At 35.3% G+C, this 6,128-nt stretch overlaps 1 pseudogene; it reads right to left on the bottom strand.

Moving 5' to 3' along the window:
* Positions 1-1,051: 1,051 nt before the first annotated feature.
* LOC120131401 lies at positions 1,052-3,293 on the bottom strand (annotated as a pseudogene).
* Positions 3,294-6,128: the final 2,835 nt, after the last annotated feature.

Below are 6,128 nucleotides of genomic sequence, written 5' to 3' on the forward strand. Positions count from 1 at the left end.
CTAAGTTATTAGTTTTGACATGTTTTAGTATCTCAACTTTCAATTTTTTTTAAAAACCATGTCTAACGTTTAGTTTTTATTTCATTTTAGTACCCTCCATTAAAACTTAACGTGTTTAGTATCTGAACTATCGATTTCGGTCCGTTCTAGTACCTAAACTTTCAAATTTTTTAAAATTAACTTTAAATTTTGGATGGAGTACTAAAATGAAACCAAAAACTAAAGTATTTAACGACGGGGTATTAAAATGAAATAAGAACTAAACTTTTTGTATAATTTTGAAAAAAAATATAAGTTTAGATACTAAAACGAATTAAAACTCATGTTTTAGGTACTAAACACAATATTTACCCATAAAATAAAAAACAACAAATCTATTCATTAACGTTGTAGCTTTCTATTCCCCTCCATTAATAAAATTAACGGTTTTGAAAAGAAAATTGTCTTCCAACTCGACGTGTTGGGGCTACCCTCCCAGTTCTAAAGAATTTGCTCCTACAAGCGTAACATTGTACAAGTATTTTGTGAACTTAGATCGACGTGGTCCAATCTAAATTATCATTTAATAATACTTTTAAACAACAAAATGTGTCACTATGTTTGCTCCATTTTATCTGTATTTATTTTAATCAAGTTTTGGCCCAAACATGCTCTCTGAGTAGCATGCACTCATTTGCAACATGTTTATTTATGACGACTTGTGTTTCAATATTCATCGGTTTACAAGGAAATTATCAGATTTGCTAACGGATAATGCCCTAATTACTTGTACACTAATGAATAACGAAATCGAATTCGGAGCTTGATACGGTTGGTTTGTATAACCACGTCTTCAATTAATTTATACAATCGTATATGATGTCATATCTTAACATCTAAAACAGACGTTCTTTACAATCGTACGATATTATTCATGCATTTTTGTCAGATCCATATGCTGTTTTCCGGACAAGTTCTTTTGAGATGAATGTAAAGCTCAGAAGTTGTTATCAAACCGGAAATGCAACCAAAATGATTTCATAAAATGTAACAAACAAACCACATAAATATGTTGGAAAATTCCATAAGTTGTCTGGTTTCCACAACAATCTGAACAAAGAGCCACTTCTTACTCATAGTTCTCTCTCTATTTTCTGTTCTTAATAGACACAAATACTGCAGAACAATATCGGGATCGTTTCCATAACATAATCCCCAAGAATAATAAGAAAACTTGTAACCAGAAAGGGGAAAAATAAAAATATTAAGAGTGTGTAAATCTACAAATCGAGTGGCTTTTATGTACCTTCCTGCACAGCTTGCTGTGCCCACTTGATGGTTGACCTGGCCAACGCGTCCATCGGGTCAGTACATTTCTGAAGAAGTGGATCATTCTGAGGAAAAAGATTGCGCATATCATCAGATGCGAGGATAACAGTGTTCACCGCCCTCACCAGAAGAACTTGGAGAGCAATTCTCAGTAGATTCCGTGCTCCTTCCATGTCATTTCTGTTTAGAGCATCCATGGCCGGGATTACAGTGTGTTCCATGGTTGCTTTATCTGGCAGCACAACCTCAAACCCCTACATGCAGATATTAGAGTAACAAATATGGGCTCACAATTGTCAAAGCCATTGCACAATTGCACTGAAACTGGTATAATAAGGGTTTGAGATTTTTCGGGTCCGAAAGTCTTATCAACTTTAAAGGCCCATAACTGGTATAATAATGAAATCATCTGTCCATTACTCTGCATCCTTTTCTCATACCAACAAAAATGCACAAAGAAGACTTGAATTTAATGACCATATTATCAATATTGAAAATCTCTGTTGTAGTTGAAGAGACCAACTTGCTTCAGTCATGAACATCAAAAACATACGCCATTAGTCTTCAGTTCGAACCTTATAAATAATCTAATCGTACTTTCAAAATCAAAAGCATTCAAAACAAATAAGTTCAACCATGAATGATCTTCTTACCTAGCTAAAATATCTCTTCATTATCTTTAACCAAATAATTATTATCAGTTTTTTGTTTGGTACTTGGAACACAAATTCTCCTAGTATACAATCATTCTTCCTAAATGGATGCATTGAGCTTATTTCCCAGGGCAGAAAACTTACCTCTTCCTGCAGTTTCTCTTGATAAAACCCTGCTTTTAAAGTTGCATCAGTGCCGAGTACCCCAATTCGCAAAGGGCTCCCCGCTTCCAGGGGCTTCAACTTGGCTTCCTTAAGCTCCCTGGCAACACACTCGCCAACGTGAAGGGAATGAACAGAACATCCCTTAAACACTTCATCATGCCATGAGTGTGATATATGACAAGGCACTACAATGCAGTGAGCTCCCGATTTCTCGAGGAAATCCCTTTTACTCTGTAGACTGTCAACAATCCGGGTATGATTGAATTGCGAAAGATCATTTCTACTGCGAAGGAAGAATAACTTTCCTCCAGCAATGAAAGCTCCCTATTCAACGCCGGATCAGAGCAAACAACAAATGGCATACACTTCTCTTCATTCTCTTTGCTGAAATGCACTATTTTTCTCAAGAAACTTAGAGTGGAATCAGCAGATAACCCACCAATTATTCCCACAGTATTAGGAGCAGTAAGCAAGGACCCACCAGAGCTGCTTAAAGAAGCTGGATTTTTCCTAGATTCGGGGAAGTTCCCACTTTCATCAGTGTGTAAGATCACTGAAGAAGGGGGCATAGCAAGAAGTGGATTCAACCTTTTATTACAAAGGTTTTTCTGCCTAATTATACAGCCTGGGATGTAAGATGGGTAATTCCGTGACATTTGCAAGCTTCTATCCAACATCTGAACATGAAAAGTATCAAATTAATCATACATAGAAACCCCAGTTCTTGTATTTCTCCCAAAATTTCTATTTTCTACAACCAAACCCACTTACAGAACCATCCAAATGTTCGATTTTGAGCCTTCATATACATCAACAACAACAAAAAAGCTTTTCCCCCTGAGTTTAGTTCCCAAAAGACAAAACTGCTCTAACAAAGCAAATCCATTCCAGCAACCCAAACAGAAGAACAAAACCCAGGAAGTTTTGTCGTTCTAAGCTTCCAGAGTTCAAAAAAGAAGGAAAAATAAACAGAGGCAGTGTGAATAGAGAAAAAGGGAAGAGAGTTTGAAATTGTGAAGATTCTGTTGATGTGTTGTGTTACCAGTGGTTTAGAGATGAAGCAGGAGTTCACAGCGAGTGGGGAAAGGATCTTTGTGGTTTTGGGGTATAAGGATCACTCTCAAACACAAGTTTTCTCCGCTATACTATTACTACCTCCTACGCAACGAAAATGAAAGAAAACACAGCTAAGTCTGCCTGTCATCTTGTGTTTGTAGAATGTGCGACTTGGGAGACTGGCAGGTGGTGGGCCCTCGTAGCGGGGTCCAAATTGAGAAATAATTGCGCCAAAAGTTTTGTTAAAAGAAAAATAAAGAAACATGCGTATGGCTAACGTGCGCTGATCATGAACACAACTAACACTACTAATGTTGGATAACCCTTTTTTAAGGAGTAAGAACACAAGATTATGGTTGTGTGACATTTTGTAATAAAGTTAATTCCTTTTACTTAAAATTAAAAATCAAATAATAATAAAAATAATTATTTTTTCTGATTTTTTATATAGTCTTCAAACAACACTTTAATAAAATATTTTATTAAATTCTATCTGAAATATTATTTTGTAATATTTTTACCTTTTTTCATTTTGATATGATTTTTATTTTTCCTCAAACAATTATAAATAAAATTTCCCCTTTTTCTTTATTTTCCCTGTCACTTCTATTAAAAAAGCTCCAGTTGCTTATTTCTTCTATCCTATTTCAGTTTATTTATTTGATACATGAATGTGAAATTAATTTATTTATTAAAATAAAAAAAACTCCGTTAGCTTTGAGGATATGAAGTGGAGCCAATTCTTTCAACTGCAGCTTGTCAACTCCTCTCTTAAGCCCTGTTTAAACAAATAACGAGTAATGGGTAAGGATTCAGTAGTTTCTTCGATCTTCATGATATAAAGCCTACTAACCGGAAAAGGCAACCCTCCCGTGCGATGTATTGTTCGGCATCGGTTCGTTTCAGAAAGTGCGTCGAGTGGCAAGCAAAATTGGCAGACTTAACACTAAGAATTATTTCATTACCCTAATTTTCAATCACTCTTACCTTGATGCAGGGATCTTTTGGAGGCACTATATCCTGAGAAAACCAAGAAGTTTAGCCATTACAATCTAGTTGCAGTGACAGATGCTTCTCAGTGCTTTGTGAGAAAGAAAAGAAGACCGCCGGTTTCAGATTAACTACTTTGAAGTTGCTTGCTTTTGATTCTTTGCGAGAAAGAAAAGAAAACCACCACTTTCAAGCACTCTTGGCCTGTTTTCGATTCTTAGAAGGTTTGCCATTCGCATTGGATAAACCTAGATGCCTAAGGTTTTGTGGTAAAACGTTTAATTCATATGAGAAGATACACATTACCAGTCACATCAAGGCTCGGTCCTGACATGTATAATTTTCAACTTCTTTGTGAGATACTTGCACGTATGCCATTAGGCAGCGCTTGTTTCGAGTTAAAGAAAGGTGGTGGATGAGTGTTCCATAGTGGTTAGAAATTATAGCTGTTTGGACTTCTAATCCCTCCCCCTGCATTTTCCTATCATGGCATAATAAATCATGTTAAAGGCAGAAGGGAAACAAGCATTTGAGCTGATTCATTGAACAAATAAATGGAAAGAGGCTGGGCAGCACCACCTAATTTCAGCAGATGTAGTTACGAAAAGAAGGGGATAAAGAAGGATAACAAAAAGGGGAAAGGCTAAAGCAGCAGCCTAGCAATGAGGATTACCTTATCAAAGACTGAAGCGCATTATGATGCTCTTTGTTTTCTTCAATTACTCGTTCAAATAGCTCATTCTGCGATTATCAAGTTATTTACAACATTAAACTAGCACAATTCAAATTAGATTAAGGAATTCAGATATAAAATCCGAAGCAAATACTATGCATACCCACACAAATTCGAAGGGAATAAACACACCCACCAAGCAATATCTCAATTGTTAACTAGGTTCATTGAATTCTAATACGCTGTTATGTGTGCTAGAAAAATGATTTCTAAATAAAAGTGAGCAAGCAAGCAGCCTTACGTTGAATATCTTGAGATCCCCTTTTTCACCAGCTGGAACGCCTTTTCCATCTTAACCGCCCCCCTTCAACTATATTTTACCTTCAAAATGGAAGCCATATTTGAGGCTAATAATTAGAGATAAATACTGGTGATTACGCTTTAAGAAGTGTGAAATAGAGAATAAAGTGATATTGGAAAAGTTCAGAGCAAGTACCGAAGAGAAAAACGAGGCGTACATCTCTGGATCTAATAGCAAGGGCAAGGCGGAGCTTACGGTGGATGTTATGCACCTCTAAAACAATTAAACCTTTTTTTTACTCTCAAAACCTTCCTTCGAACCTAATAACAGCAGGTTATAGAGTTTGATTTAGTTAGCGTTCAAATATTGATTTAATTGTTCAAAGAATTGATGAGATTTTCTTAATCGAAACGTGTAATGCACCTTCAAAAAATTACATGGCATGTATTAGATTTTCCAAAATACAAATTCATGATCATAGAAAATATCTTCTCATCTTACTAATATGGCCAGAGCTTGATTGAAATTGTCCTTCATTAATTAGCCGAAACGCTTTGAAAATTTAATATTTAGCATTGGGTTTTGTTTTTTGTTGGGGTGGGGGGAGGATAAGTAATGGCCGTTTCCCCTTGGTCGTCTCTTTGGAAGGTTAGATGATTAAAGTCGTTCATTAACGTTAACAAATATAATCATCATCTTAATCACAATTTAAATTTTAGAGGAAAAAAGTAAAAAGTAAAAAGTAAAAAATAAATAATAAACTATATTTATATGATTAACTTTGAAATCTCAACTTTTTACAATTACATAACTATTTTTATCCATAATTAACTAAATCCCACGTTTCTCGTCAATAGTAACAGTTGACAGAAAAAAATATTTTATATATCATAAAATAATCGACTGGGCTGGCTTAGTGTGACTTTTTCATAACCAAATCTTCCAGATTTCTCTATCCTTCCCTCTCTCTTTATATATTTAT

This window comes from Hibiscus syriacus, unplaced genomic scaffold (assembly GCF_006381635.1).
Source record: "Hibiscus syriacus cultivar Baekdansim isolate YM2019G1 unplaced genomic scaffold, ASM638163v2 tig00110556_pilon, whole genome shotgun sequence".
Classification (NCBI taxonomy): Eukaryota; Viridiplantae; Streptophyta; class Magnoliopsida; order Malvales; family Malvaceae; genus Hibiscus; species Hibiscus syriacus.